At 39.9% G+C, this 15,825-nt stretch overlaps 1 protein-coding gene across 3 annotated transcripts in view; it reads left to right on the top strand.

Annotated features, from left to right (window-relative positions):
* Positions 1–917: 917 nt before the first annotated feature.
* The window catches only part of lrrc4ba (leucine rich repeat containing 4Ba), a 39,453-nt gene continuing 24,545 nt past the window's right edge, over positions 918–15,825 (top strand). For 2 of the 3 annotated variants that reach the window (XR_008805749.1, XM_056242670.1), the window contains exons 1-2: positions 918–1,047; positions 11,397–11,556. The gene's annotated coding sequence lies outside the window, so the exon portion shown is untranslated. The remainder of the gene's footprint in view (positions 1,048–11,396; positions 11,557–15,825) is intronic. The other variant, XR_008805750.1, reaches the window with a different exon arrangement.

Genomic DNA, 15,825 nt, shown 5'->3' with positions numbered 1-15,825 from the left:
AAAGTTGCGATTTTCTAGGCTGATATGGCTAGGAACTATACTCTCATTCCTGCGTAATAATCAAGAAACTTGACTGCCGTACCATGAGAGCAGCAGGCGTAATGATATGACGCAGCGCCTGAAAATAGGCCACCTTCCGTCAACACAACGGAACTATTTTCAGGCGCTGCGTCATATCATTACGCCTGCTGCACTCATGGTACGGCAGTAAAGTTTCTTGATTATTACGCAGGAATGAGAGTATAGTTCCTAGCCATATCAGCCTAGAAAATCGCAACTTTACATTTTCCGTCGGTCTTAGTGCACGATGTAACTACAGAAGAGTCAAGTTTTAAATAGGAAAAATATCGAAACTCTTTGGTGATTTTTGTTTGAGAACTGCTAATGGTCTTGTCCACTTCAATGATGTATGCTAAGCTATGCTAAAAGTGGTACCGCCAGAACCGGAGATCGGCTGAATGGATTCAAAAACGGTAAAACTCAACAGTTTAACTCTGGGGGAGTTGTAAAATGAGCCTATTTCCAAAAAAAGTGGAGTATCCCTTTAAGGTTTGATTGACAGACCTAAACTTGACTTGACTGGTCGGTTTGACATCTCACCTTCACATGTCACTTTTGCGCTTTAATCGTTATTTTAATAGGCTATCACTTGGTTCAGGCTAATAATATTTAATTTACCTCATGGGTTTTTAAACACACTACATGTCCTCCAGGCTCATTAATATGTTACATGCGAAATTTCATCATAAGACGTACTGTGGTAAAGTTGGCTGCTATCTCTTTCTGCGTGTATTTTTCCATCTCCGCCACTACTCACAGGCAGACAGTGCTCCGCTTCCAGCTCTGCGAAAGGGTGAATCAATTTGAGAGAGAGGGAGGGAGAGGGAGAGGGAGAGAGAGAGAGAGGGAGGGAGGGAGGGAGGGAGGGGGGTTTGAACAGCGAGAGAGCTAGAAAGACGGAGAAAGACAGGCGAGAGGAGACATCGACTCCACACCAGAGCTTCTGACGGATATATTTAGATTAAAATCAAAGTAACAAGAGTCAAGGTAAGACTAAACATTTAGTAGTATTACTTGGAAAACAAACATTTTGTATGTTGTTCGGTAGTCTAGGAAATTTGTGCATAAATAGCCTTCGCAAACAACTGCGTTTAAAACTGTAATTTTGTATTTTCTATTATTTGCCAGCTGTATTCATGGCTATAATAACGAAACCCGTGTTTTAATATGTATAGAAGTACAATGGAATTAATGCGGCAGTGTGTGTCTGTGTCGTCTGTGTATGTGTCCAGTTGCGCGTGCGTCCAGGCGTCGATGTAAACTAATGAATTTGTGCTGTCGAGACACCTTTCACCAATATTTAGTAACCTAGAGTCATAAATTATGGATGGATTACTTTAGGATACAGGACTGCTTATTACAAGTCGAGGAATGAGAGATGATTCGTTTTAAACACATTGTATAATAAAACTGGAAATACATCGTAACGCCCGTTATTTTAGTTAGTGCTGGGTATGTATAATTCTAGACTTTTCTGCATAACAACAAATATCGGCCTCTCAATGCGTATTTTTCAGAGTCTAAAGGATGCTCACAAATGCGCATTTTCTTTAGTTAACTTGTCACGCTGTTTCTTGGTTTACTATAGCCTAACCAATGTAGCAACCCCTAAACCTGTTGCCTTCAAACTTTGGATTATTTTTGAAATATGATTGAGTGTTTTCACTTTGAAAGACGCTTTGACCAAATTTATGGGTGCAAATACGAAGGCACTGTGTGGCCTGTGATAAATCTCTAAAGCGCGCGCGGCTTGTCTGCTCGAGCTCCACCGCTCGCGAACAAGAAACAAACAGATTAAGCGCAATGAATGAAGATCTACTGCTGTTATCTGTGACACATGAAACGAAGGGTTTAAATGCTGATGTGTTGAGCTGAGAGAGAATTAGCCCATAGGCATGTGCTGTGCTCCCTGATAGTGTGTGTGTGTGTGTGTGTGAGAGAGAGAGAGAGAGAGAGAGAGAGAGAGAGAGAGAGAGAGAGAGAGAGAGAGAGAGAGAGAGAGAGAGAGAGAGACGTGTGGTGCTGGTGATGACTTGGGCATCTGTTGCTAAAGGAACAGGGTGCAATTCCTCACACAGGTTTCTCATGCTGAATCCTATTTATGGATGGAATAAAGCTCTGCCTTATCACTCTGTGTATTGTTGGATAGTAGCCTAGTAGATGCTGCTGATATGATATATTATTGCGATGCCATTTCAGAAGTAAAAGGGTGATTTAGATTGTTGAAAGTATGAGGTGGAAATTGTGGGTGATAAGTTGAGTTTGCTGTCATTTTGGAAGAGAATGATTAAGGCTTCTTACACAGACCCCAGGCTCAACCGGAGTATATAAGAGAGCAGAAATGTTTTCATTATCATATGTTCCCTTGGCAACATAAGCCATGACACATCACATAAATGATAAATATATTTGAACACAAGCTTTGAGGGAGACATTTTCACATTGCAAACCAGGTATAGCTGGGCCAAAATCAGAATCATGACAAATGTTTGTTGGTAAACAGTTGTCTTTCACCTTGTTGAACTTCTAAATTGTTCAGTTCTTGGAGCTGCTCAGAGCTGGTTTGTGTTAGGCAGAAATTACAGCTTCAGTCACCATTTACATGCATTGTATGGTGTATATATTTAAAAAAAAAGATGCTGTGAAAGTGATTAGTGACTGAACTGTTATCCTGACTAACATATTGTTTTGTGGGAATAAAAGTCATACCGGTTTGGAGTAACATGGTGGTGAGTAAATGTTAACTGCGTTTTCATTTTTGGATGAACTTTCTCTTTAAACTCTGGAGTCACCCAGAGCTGTATTCATAAAAACCATCCACCATGTTGAAATTAATGCTCGTTAATAACTCGCTAATGCCTCTTGAATGGTTTGAAGTAAGCCATTTACCTGCTGTGGATATTCCAATGGGTTCCTCTTTTAACACGCAGGTGTTAAATTTAAAGGTGACATGAAGTTTTATGAATAATCATTTAAATGCCTTTGTTCACGCTCCATTCCTCTCTGTGACTCTGGCAGCCTGTGCAATATATTGCATGTGAAGTTCTAACTGATAAATGATATCTAATGTTTTATTTTTTACATCAGCTTCAAGCTTCTCTTGCTAAAAGGCCCTTTAAATTCATACCTTTTATGTGTGCGCTCTAGTCGACCTTTGATGCCTCACCTTACTTTTGCGTTTCATGTGCCTTTTTTTAAATGTATGAAGGGGCTTTTAACTTCAGTAGGTCAAAAGGTGACAGACATCAGCCGTCAGAGAGGAAGGCTTATGCAGACATGCTGTATGGAGTAGTTCACAGAGAGCATTGCACCCTCAACCCTTCTGCTCCAATCAGACCCTTCAGGGCTGCAACTCAGCAAGTTGCTCCTCAGCGCCTGTGGCAAATCTAGATCTAAATAATTAGATAATGATTAAAAGGTGGTTTAGAGATGCACAGAAAAACAAGGCAATAAAAGTCGTTTGACATAAAGGAAAAACAAGAAAGCTGCTGAACAGAACCAGACGCCTTAGTGAGATTAGATTATGAGAATGTGGAGAGCGAGGTGCTGTTGCATAGTGCTGCATGATAACTTGCTCATGTTATGGCCTTGATCATCTATTACAACTTTTTTTGTATTTTTTTATATTAAACCGTTTCTTTTTTCTTTTTTGGGGTAAAAATCATGAAAACAACGTATATTTTAGACATTCAAAGGAATATTTCTGGTTCAATACAAGTTAAGCTCAATCTATAGCATAATGTTGATTTTGCACTTCTGTTACAGCGAGATTTTTTACAGTGGAAGTGAATAGGAGTCAATCTGTAAACATTAAACGTTTCAGTAATATAACCAGATGTAAACAATATGTGTTAACATGATTTTAGTGTAAAAAAATATGTATTTAAATATGATTTACACTGTTTTACAGCTTAAATAATATACAAGTTTTAACATAAGAAATAATGTAAGTGCTTTAATAAAATTATAAGCTTCAAATTTCAGCTTTTAAATCCCATTCACTTCTTTTGTAAGTGCCTCACCATAATCTTGATTTTTACTTTTTTTTAAAGAAAGCCAGGAATTAATTATTTGAAGTAAGCAACATTAATACACAAATGCTGTCGACTGTCCACACTAATACGTTTTCGTTTGACATATTTTAGCAACAGTGTAAAAGTGAATAGCACATAACAGGCACTATACCAGTCTCTCCGGTTTGGCCTTCCGTCCACACTGAAACGGTGTTTTAAGTCAATGAAAACATAGCTTTTGGAAAACGCTCTCCAAAGCGGATAAATTTGAAAACGCTGTTTTCGTGTTGTAGTGTGGACTGTGAAGCCGGAGGTATTTGAAAACGATGACGTAAGTTTAGTCATGTGATCCATGTTGTACCAATAGATACTCATGTTTACTGGTATAGTGCCTGTTATGTGCTATTCACTTTTACACTGTTGCTAAAATATGTTACTTTGCACACTCTTCATATCACAGTCCTGCAAAGATGACAGAAAATGTACTCACATTTGCTGTCCTGCACCAATACAGAGCAGTCGCGTTTTAGACCAAACATATGGTGACTGAGTGCGACCTGGACGCATCATTGATGGTGAGATATTTTGCTAAATAAAATTATCCTGTTAGAAGAATTCCGCGATAACTTTATTATTTATTTTTCCATCTGTATCATCTCAGTGAGCTTTTGTGAGGTTTCACGCATGCGCAGTAAAGGTGAATTTAGAAGTTTCTCATCCACACTGAAACGCCGTTTTCAAATGTATCCGGATACACGTGGACGTAGCCTGAGCTTAACTTCAATTGAACCTGGAATATTCCTTTTAATAAAGCAATCAGCCTCATCTATAGGAACTGGATGTCCAGGGAGTAAACTTTGTGTTCAATTTGGAATTTTTATTTATTTATTTTACTCCGTCCTTGTTCACCTCTATTTCCATTAGGAAAAAAAAATCAATGATGGATGTGTACAGTAATGCATTAATTAAACCAGAACACACTTTAATTATTAGAGGCATAAATCTGTCTTGTTTGCTCATAGACAATAAACAAAAAGACACGTTCACATATAGGACATGGTTCAACTCACCTGCACACCTACCTCTTAGTAAGAAATTTAGATGACTCACAGAAATGATCACACATGCATGCACACACTCCACTGGCCTAAACTGCCTCATAGGCTTCTTCTTTTACATGCCAGGTGACACATCACACTAAGTCAGTTTTTTTTCTGGAGTAACCGCTGCACAACAATAAAAGGCTTTTATTAATTCAGAAGGGGTGTGGGAGGGCTTTGTAGCATGCTGGATGGTATTAGCCATCCCTGAGTCTTTGGTGCTCTTGTGCCATGGGATCCTGAGCTAAATTCTGGCTGATGACATGCAGAGAAATTTTGCAGTACGATATTGTTGATTATAAGACTGCATCTTAGTCCATATACAGTGGGTTTGTCTTCAGCAGGCATAGTTCAAGGGCTTCAACAGACCTACAAAATCAAGCCAAAAAAATCAGAGCCTGTGTCGAATTTTAGTTTTATATCCCATAATCTTCAAGCCATTACGTTGCAGGGTGATTTCCCCTAGAGATAACGGCACAGACGACGCTTTACGGTGCACTGACCGTGCTTGTAGTCTTTATTCAAGGTGGTATAACAGTATGCGAGAGCATGACGTTTAATGCATCTTACAACATGTTACGTCTACTGGCTGGCTGAAATATGACATTGAGCAAAGTTATAAAAGTGTAATGAATTAGTCAGAAGTGATGTCTGGGGACAATAGTGCGAGACTCTTCTGTCTAATTTTAATGCACCACACATAAAATATAAATCCCCTTGTTTAAGCGAGGGAGAAGGATGACCCTTCTTGGGCTGAACTGCTTTCCAACAATCTGCCGACTAGAGGGCCAGAGTTTTCGTGCAAAACATCTTTTGGCTGGATCGTGAGAAGGCCATCTTCAGGCTTTATTGAAGAGATGGCTGGACTGCTGAATTGACCACTGCCTAACTTAGCAATCCGAGGCGTCCCCGTCGATATGGAGATGGCTTCGTATAAATCATTGCATGTCACCTTGCGTGCTCAGACGCAGGGATGGAGTGGCGCGGTGAGCCGTTTGCATACTCTGGCCTGGTTTCAAAACCGATAAACGGGGTGGATTGAGCCGTGCAAGAGCTGACCCATCCATAGTGCTGATTCGGGCCTCCTTTGCTCTCCCTGCAGAGTGGGGGCGTGGAGGAAGAGGGCCACGGCATAATTAGCCGTGATTGCTTTGATTGAGTTCCCCAGTCCAGTCCTGTGTGTTGGTCCTTCAGGGGAACAATGAAGACTTTTAATTATTGAGTAATTGTCAGTAAGGAATGGCAGTGGTTATTGATATAAAATTAATACCGGAAGCAGCCCTGAAGTGACATAATTGGAAATAGTGGAAACGTCTCCCCAGGCAGGAAGCGTTCGCGGCGTTCAAGTCTCCTGTGGCAAGATCTGGAAGCCCACTGGAGCGATGTAAGTGCGTTCATGTGGAGGTAAAAGGCTTTGGGGATGAAGGGACTCGGGCGAGAGGTCTGTCATGTGTGAGGGGAGGGGGGAACATCTTGATCGTGTGTTCGCGAAGACGGACAATAGGCATGGATGGCCAGTGCCGAGTTGATTAAATTGCCCGTGAGGGATTATTAATGAGTCTGTGTGGATTTGAAGCGAAATAGCCAGCCGTGTGTTAATAAAGCAGTCTATCTCTGTTTAGATTATGCTTACATTAGCATACTTTCATGTCTTGGTTGGTTTCACGTCTTGGTTGTGTTCAGCGCTGGTGTTGTTGACGCGAGGCAGATGAACACTAAGCATTTACATTTGTTTTGGCCAGAGATAGAATACATGGAGGGATTTTAAGGTCACACATGGTTTCATGGTGTATTTTTGGGTTTTCGCTTCGTAAACTTAGTTGAGTCATGGCAGATGCTGACCTCTGTGCAGCTATTTGAAGAAAGCTCGCCAGCCAAGATGCTTTCAGAACATATTCTCTGCACAATGTGTTTGTAGTGACTGCAGCCATGCTGTGGTTTATCCATGCGTGACTAATGCTAACTGCAAGTGATGGCGCTATGTTTAGCCCATCATGTTTGACTCAAAACATGAAGAACTGTACATCTGGAAGTGTTTTAGCCATGATCCTAATGCATATTGGCAAAAGCACATGGGTTACCTTCAAGTCAACCTAAGATTCAGCCATGTGTTCATAAGTCATTGACATGAGGAGGTCGTAATATGATGTTATATAGATAATGGATTGTCACATTGATATTCTCTAACAGAGACTGTCAGGAACTGCCTATTTCATGGGTAAACAGCCAGAGCCTAACTTGTAAGGGTGGTCAGACAATGGCTCGATCATGTGTGAGTAAAGCTGACTTGGGGTAATGGAAGTGGTCAGGCTATGGTTAGCTCATGTGTTTGGAGAGGCAGTTTGGTAATGAGAGCATTCAGGCTTCAGTGACCTCGCAATGCAAGCACTATCGCGGTACCGCCGCATTGAGCCACACTATCTGGAAGGAGTTTGATTCGGGTCACCGAAGGAATAAGTGAGCCAGGGCAGGAGGAGAGATCAGAGCAGCAATATAGACTCAAGCAAAGGGGCTTTTCCTGTTGTAAATCTGCATGCAAGAGTATGTGCTTTTCTGTGTAAGAATAAGCGTGTCGATTGTGTTTTACAAAGCAGGCCAGCCAGTATACAATGTATCACCATGATGATGATGATGTCTGATTAGAAGTCCCAGATTCAGAGCCTCATCTGTGTTGCTTTTCGTGGGGCTTTATGCAGACACTGTCCCTGAGGGTGAGTTTATTTACTGTGAAGTGGCGGTCACCATGATGTGGGGTTGCGTGCGTTTGGGGATCATCTTAATGCCGTCTTCTGGGGTGGGAAAAGTAGTCACGAAGAAAGAGTCTAATGCGAAAGAAGTTTAAGGTTTGGAATCATAAGGAAAGTAATGAATCCGTTCCTTAAAGATTCAATTTAGGATTCTCTTAGTATTTGCAGAAGAACACTCTTACTTATTCAGTCAAGTGTGTGAGTCGATAAACTGTTTCAAACTAATGAGTTTGAGACAGATATTGTAGGCTGCATCTGAAAAGTTAGCTGACTTGTTGCCTTATTAGGCAACTCTGCAGGCAGCTCATCGCAATAAAAGGCATATCTTAGTATTACTGTTTGTAATTCAAGTACAAATTTAATTCAAAATCAGAACTTGTTGACTTTATTGCATGTTTTATTGTTCAGGTTCATGTTATTCAATTCAATTCAAATTTATTTGTATAGCGCTTTTCACAATACATATTGTTTCAAAGCAGCTTTACAGAAAGTGCATTTTAGAAATGTACATAGAAACATACAGTTAGTTAATCATGTATTAATTTAGGGAATGACATATTGCTGGCGTCGAGTCGTCTCTTCACAGGCGTCGAGTCGTCTCTTCACAGGCGTTTAGTCGTCTCATCGCAGGTGTTGGGGCATCTGAAGTCTCCGTGAGAGGCTGGTTACAAACTGGAGCTGACGAACGAATTTACCTCGGGACTTGCGTCCCGAGATAACAGCAGAAAAGCAGATGGGAAATAATTAGCGTAGCTGCTGTTCATAATATTAATGCATTCGATCTGATTCAACAGTGGTATAAAAGGTAAGCGTTATGTGAATGCTTGGCTAAAGAGATGCGTCTTTTATCTAGTTTTAAACTGGGACAGCGAGTCTGAGCCTCGAACAATATCAGGAAGGCTATTCCAGAGTTTAGGAGCTAAATGCGAGAACGCCCTCCCTCCTTTAGTGGACTTAGATATCCTAGGAATGACCAGAAGCCTCGAATTTAGTGATTTTAAAGAACGCGATGGATTGTAGGGTGATAGAAGGTCCATTAAATACACAGGAGCTAAACCATTTAGGTCTTTATAGGTCTTATAATTGATACGGAACTTAATAAGTAACCAGTGTAGAGATGATAAAATTGGTGTTATATGATCATATTTTCTTGACCTAGTAAGAACTCTAGCGGCTGCATTTTGCACTAACTGTAGCTTGTTTATTGCGGATGCAGGACAACCAGCTATTAAAGCATTACAGTAATCTAGTCTCGAGGTCATGAATGCATGAACTAACTTTTCTGCATCAGAAACAGATAGCATGTTACGTAGCTTAGCAATGTTTCTAAGGTGGAAAAAGGCTGTTCTTGTAACATATGAAATATGATTTTCGAAAAGTTATTAAATATTTTTTTTAATTTAAAATTTTTAATCCAAATGTAGTAAAAAGTTCCTCTGACGTAGTATTTATTCTGACATATTATAGTATTTATTAATATGCTTAATATGCGTTGGTCATATTTTATTTTTATTACAGTATTTCTGTTTTTATTTCTGTTTTATTTTTAATAATTTTAGTGCTTCAAATTTATTTTATTTCAGTTAGTTGCCAAGGCAACATTTCTCATTTTCTTTTACATTTTTTAAGTTTAATTTCATCTAATATTTAAATTTTATTTTAGCTTTATTTCAATTAACGAAAACTTTTTTAATAGTTGATGCAACATCCACTTTTCACAATCCAGTCAATTCCCAATGGATAAATAATTGTGTGAGTACAGTGGGTTGCAAAAGGCAATTCGCATTGACTTTCAGGAGGGAACTTTTCTGTCTGCATCGATCGGCAGAACAATTTGGATTTTGAAGAGCTGTTAATGGAATAAAATCTGGTTCTGCATTTCCAACCATATTCATTATGCCATAGAAATATGTGCTATATAGGACCATTGGAGAAAGAGGCAAATGAGAAAATTTACACCTTTGCTTATTTACATTTATTGTGATTTAAGAGTGAGTAAGGTGTTTATGAAAGTGATGAAAAAATGTAAGTTAGGGTAAGATTGTCTTCAGGTGAGAGTGCTGTCATAAGAAAAGGATAGAGTGAAGGGCAAAGGAAGAAATATGGAGAAGGTTAGAGCAAGGTAGCGCAAGACAGAAGTGTCCGAGCTGTGACGTCACGTCAGCCCTGTTACTGTGATAAATCAGACTTGGCTCCATGTTCAGAGTGATTATGCAGAGTGCCATCATGCGAATCAATTTGCTGGCCTTTATTCTTTCACCCACACATATACTTCTCTTTCTCGCTCTCTCGGTTTTCTCAGTGATCCGGTGCAGGCCTATACAAGTAAGGATGGCCCAATGGCCCCGGGGCCCGTGTGAGAGTTTTGAGCCAGTTGACAGAACTGTCAGTGTCCCTATCAGGCCAGTGCCTCACTGTCACTGCACATTGTGTTTGTTGAGTTTGTACATGTGTTTTTATGCCTTGTAAACTAAAACATTTGGACTTCTGTGATGTTTTAAACATTATTGGTGTGAATTCTGTTGATTTAAATGTTATTTAGCACGTGAGGGTCTTGGAAACATCATTTGAAATGTGTAGAAATGTTTTTTTTTTATGTTTTTTAACTTAGGGATGCCGATATATGTTCCTTTTTAATGTTATCATATTCGGCCTGATAAGAAAATTTGGCCGATATATTAAAGCAGATAAATAATGGACCATTTCCTTCAGCAGAGACACTTCAGATGTGCACTGTTCGCGCCATGATGGTTTTGAATGGCTTGAAATATGATTGGAATAACTTCAAAAAAAGGAAAAACTGCAGTTAGGTGCAACATGTGCAGCGCAAGTCTGTCATATAGGCTACATAAAATTATAATGAGAACATTATATTTGTGTGCTTGGGACATGGCTTTTAATGGTGAGACTTTTGTTCTTGTAATCAGACTCTCAAACATTATATCAAAATTTGGATTTAGTTTTATCGGCTAATATACCGGTTATCAGCTTTCAAATAATAAAGAATTATCGGTATCGGCCAAAATGTTCATATCGGTGCATTCCAATTAATACATCTTGGAATAATAAACAAATATATTTATATATTTATTTATTTGAAAATGTATTCAGCTTTTTTAGCATTAGCATTTTGACGTCATAATTGAGGGGGTTTTTTGTTACAAAAAAGCTCAAAACATGTTTCATGAAAAATATAAATATATTCAGTTGCATAATAAAATATGTGTCTAAAAATAGCTTATTATTTATTTGTGGTGGTGCCAGTATAACTGATGGCAGGGCAAGTAAAAATCTGAACCGCTCGTTCTCGACCAACCCAGGCCAGCACAAAAAAAAGGCTTATTATTGAGCCCTGCTGTGGGTGTTGAAAGTCTACAGAGAGTTGACTCAGGCATGTGGATTTATTTATTTATTTATTTAATTTAGTTGCCTGTTCGTTAATTATTTGGTCGACCTTGTCATCTCTCCCTGTGTAGATACAGCCCTATGTAGCAGCAGTGGCAGCACGGAGAGAGACAGGGAATCCCAGGTGGGGTTCTGAATCCCCAGAGCAGAGTGATGGAGCCGTCCCAGCCACATAGCCTCGGAGTTGGGCTATGGTCGTCAGGAGCTCATGTGATGGTGACACACAAGATGGTGAGTGAGCCTGTTACTATAGCAACCCCAGGCTCTCAGAGCGTGTTTCCATTTCACCTAGTGTGGGAGAGAATGATGGAGGGAGGACATTGAAGAGTAGGCTGCGAGGAGCTTTAGGGAGTTTCAGGAGGGTCTGGAGAGCAGACAAGGAGAGAGCAATGCAATGATGTTACTAGGATGACATCCTGGGGTGTGCATTTGGAGGTGTGGTGTGGGCAACTGAAGTTAATATAAGAGGAAATACAATTCGGTTTAAGAAAGTTTCAAATTTTGTCAGGAATAATGATTTTACCATTACCAAATCTGTGAAACACTACTGTTACAATCCAAATGATTAACTCAAATACACAGGAGAGACGCTTTGTTTTTAAAAAGTGGGCTGGATTTGTTGGTCTAAAGGTAACAGGGCTTAGCAATAAGGAGGTCCTAATGTCTCAGGACCAGTGTGAGAGTTTTGGACCTTTTGGGCCAGTGCCGCTTTTCCACTCAAAATGTATTCTTACATTCATTCAACATTTCAAAATGTATTCTTACATTCATTGTTGTTGTAGTACATATTACACCTTCCAAGCTTAAACATGTGGTCTCCTTCTATATTGTTGCAAATTGTGCTGATTTGTCACCCAGATAATGTCATCTAACTGGCTAACAAATAATAGTTTTTGAAAGCTTCAGTATGAATTGCAAATGACATTGTTTTCTAGCAAAAGCAATTAATTTTAATATTTTAAAATGTTATCAATTTACTGAGTTATTTTAAATAAATTGAATCATTTTAATGTTAACTAAAAAATATTTGTATTTGTAAATTAAATGTAGTTTTTGTAAACTTAACATTTAATGAAAAATAGACATTTTTCTAGCAAATGCAAATGCAAAAAAAGAAATGCATTACTAAAATTAATAATTGATGATTCTTCGTGAGGGGGCGGTGAAAAGGTTGTCAATGCAAGTGAAAATCGAATAACTGCTGCCCGACTTGACAAGCTGAAAAAAATCCTTATGGTTGAGCCCTGGTTAAGGTTTTTACTTTGAATATGTGGAGTTTTAGGTTTAAATCCAGTTTTTTTCTGTAATAATAATTTGCCTACATATCTTTGTTAACTGAAAACTTTATACTTGTTAATTATGTTTAGTAGGTTTAATCTAAAGGCTCTTTCTGAGCTGATTATGCAGCGCTGACTGTCGACACTTGAATGGCCAATAATCAATTGGGAAAAATGTACAAGCTCAAGCTAAAACTGTAATTTAATCGATTTTCTATCGAGTGGTAAATCAGCCCGTCATAGCCACGCCCCTGAAGTGATGGCCAAGCAGGGATGGAGAGAGTTGAATGAGAAAGGAGGTGGAAAGAAAGGAAAAGGGGCAGAGATGAATATGTTCTCCTACAGAACGGTGCAACAAGCCGACAGGTTCGCATGAGGGAGGAGACCTCCAAAGAAACACTGCGGCATTGGCTGTCAGATAAACGCAGCATTTCTTCTGCTCTCCTCTGTTCATGTCCATCTCTCTACACCTCCCTCCCCGCTGCTTTACTTGCTCGCTTTGATTCTGATGCCACTGCACTGAGAGAGACATGGTGTCTGTCTCCACGGTGACAGGTATCCATGGAGACATCCATCAGTCAGTATGTGTCAGCATTTCCATAGGGATGCGGATCTGGGGGTGTTTGTCAGCGAGTTTTGCACTGCACTCTTATCATGTTTGTCATAGATGGTGTTTATCTGTGTATGTATTAGTCATGGTGTCACTCAGGGTGTGGGGTGCAGCCTTTAGACCAGGGCCAAAGTGTTTGTGTGTGTGTGTGTGTTTGCCTGTGTGTGTGTGTTTGTCTGTGTGTGTGTATGTGTGTGTTTGTGTGTGTGTGTGTGTGTGTGTTGAAACAAACTTTAAAACACTTTCTATCCCTGTTTAATCTGCAGAGGAAACTGTACACCTGTGGCAGGACTACCTGTTTGTCTCAGAGTAACACAAAACAGAAGGGTGGTTGGAAAACCTGTTTGGAAATAATCATTTTTGTTATATTATTTGTTATTTTCTGTTTGCTAGGGGGTATTATACTTATATACTTCACTCTCAATATCCTTTTGGTATCCCTAATATCCCTTCACCCTAAAATTCTGAGTAAAGAACAATGTTTCAAATAAAAAATTTTTTTAGATAAAATGAAAGTCAGTTGGGTCCAAGACAACATTGGGTTAAAAGAAAACCGCTGAGACATTCTTCAAAATATCATCTTTTGTGTTCCACAGAAGTAAAAAAGTCACAGGTTTGGAATGACATGATGGTGAGTAAATAAATGATGAATGAGTTATAATTTTTGGGTGAACTATCCCTTTAAATCCCAATGACTGCTCATGTAAATACACTCCCGTCACCAACATGTTTATACAGAAAACAAATTGCACACACACACACACACACACACAAGTGCGAAGTCTGCGAACAGAAGCATTGATTTCACAAGAGGACACATCCACACCCCACTGACCGAGACATACAGAGTCTGCATGGTTCTAGCCTGCAGTGCCACATGAAATCTCAGGAGTGAGAGGAATAAGAAAGAGAGAGAGGTGGTCAAAAGTGCTGAAGTAAGTTTTCACAGAAGGCCCTGGAAACACATATGGTAGAGATGAGTCGGCACGGCTGCGGCTGCACTGCCACTGCAACAGTGTGATAGTTTACATGCTTCTGTAAATGGCTGAGAGACACTCTGATTAATGGCTGCTGCTCTGCTCCCCTCCCAGCCAAACAGGAATCAAGCGTATCAACACTTTTAGCACTGCAAAGTGCCAATTAATTGTTTGCCAGAAGCACGAGTATATGTCTCACAACCTTGGGGTGTTCCGCTTCACAAAAGCTCTTTTATTACAAAGATAGTCAAGCGGGGGAAAACTTTGGCTGCATTGCCCCAACAACAGCGTAGAGTAAACTAGAAATGGAAAGTTCAGCAAGACAAGTCTTACCTGCAAGTTTAAAAAGCCTTGAAGGTTGTTTAGTCCTTAAGTTCTTGGAACTTGAGCACTATTTCCAGATAACTCAAGTGCATTAAATACAAAATTAGTTGTTCCAATTTAGCAGACTTTAAGTATAACAATTTAGTATACCAACAATACAATTGTAGGGTATTTATATTAAGTACATAAATATGTAAACGTATTTGTAGTATACTTAGCATACAAATAAATGTATTTCAAATACATTTTGGTATATTTATTTTTCACTAGGGATGTTTTTGCTAGCACTCTAATTTATTTTAAAAAAGTGTCTGCTTACAGAGAGGCCAGGCCTCCAGTTGCATCCTAACGAGGAGAAATGCAGACAGACAGGAAGTATCAGTAGTCTCCGTGAGGAATTGTTAGTGTGAGTAAATCAAGGAGTGTTTCTATGTATGTGTGAGAGAGTAGCAGAGAGTGCCGTGTACATGCGCTTATGATCTTATATAGAGTGTCTGTGTGTACTTAACATCTGATTGGATGAGGATCACATAATACTTATGACTTGTTTTCTCATGCACACTCGAAGTTTCAAAGTGCCCCACAAGTGTGAGTTGTTTACACGTCTGTATATGTGTCTACTGTCATGCAGTCCCGCACGTCATCTTTCATCCCGATCCGTAACATCACTGTACAAAGCCCCGCCGAGGCTGAGCGCTAAAACTTTATGACACATGCGAGAAGAGGATCCCTCCTCTACCATCAGCAGCCCCATCATTCCCAATCACATCCCATCAGATCTCATTCAGCCCTGCAGTCTTTCACAGACCACTCGAATACGGCCACGCACAGATCATGTCATTGGCAGACGGCGGCGTAACTCCAGCGTGTAAAAATAAAGTGTGAAAGTAAAATGGAGGTCGGGATTAATTTGCTGCGATACGTGATGTGACCTGTATTGAGATGGGCAGGAGTCTCGCCGGCTTCTGTGAGGCCCTGCTCGCCCCCCTCGGCTCGCTTAGCCATGGGTAGAGTATCGACTGCAACCATCGATTTACCTGTACAAACATTCAGCCTCAAACCCCACATAGAATATTTCAATAACCTGGGGGGCTTCTCTCCCCCTAGCCTACACATAAATCAGCCACTACACAGCCAACACAAAGCAGGAGAGTTAGCATACTATTAGTCATGTCTCTGACATTGCGCGAGCTTTGTGCAAACATGGACGAGTGCTCGTGTGGAGGAGTGTGTGGGCACGTGACGTCAACACCTCATTCATTGGTTCAAGTCTTGCACTTGGCTTAAACGGCTGCACTGTTTGCAGATGGCT

The sequence above is a fragment of the Rhinichthys klamathensis genome, unplaced genomic scaffold, assembly GCF_029890125.1.
Source record: "Rhinichthys klamathensis goyatoka isolate OS25496 unplaced genomic scaffold, OSU_Roscu_1.1 h1tg000739l_1, whole genome shotgun sequence".
In the NCBI taxonomy this organism is placed as follows: Eukaryota; Metazoa; Chordata; class Actinopteri; order Cypriniformes; family Leuciscidae; genus Rhinichthys; species Rhinichthys klamathensis.
The sequence above is the reverse complement of the archived record's forward strand: the minus strand, read 5'-3'. Positions and strand labels throughout refer to the sequence as shown.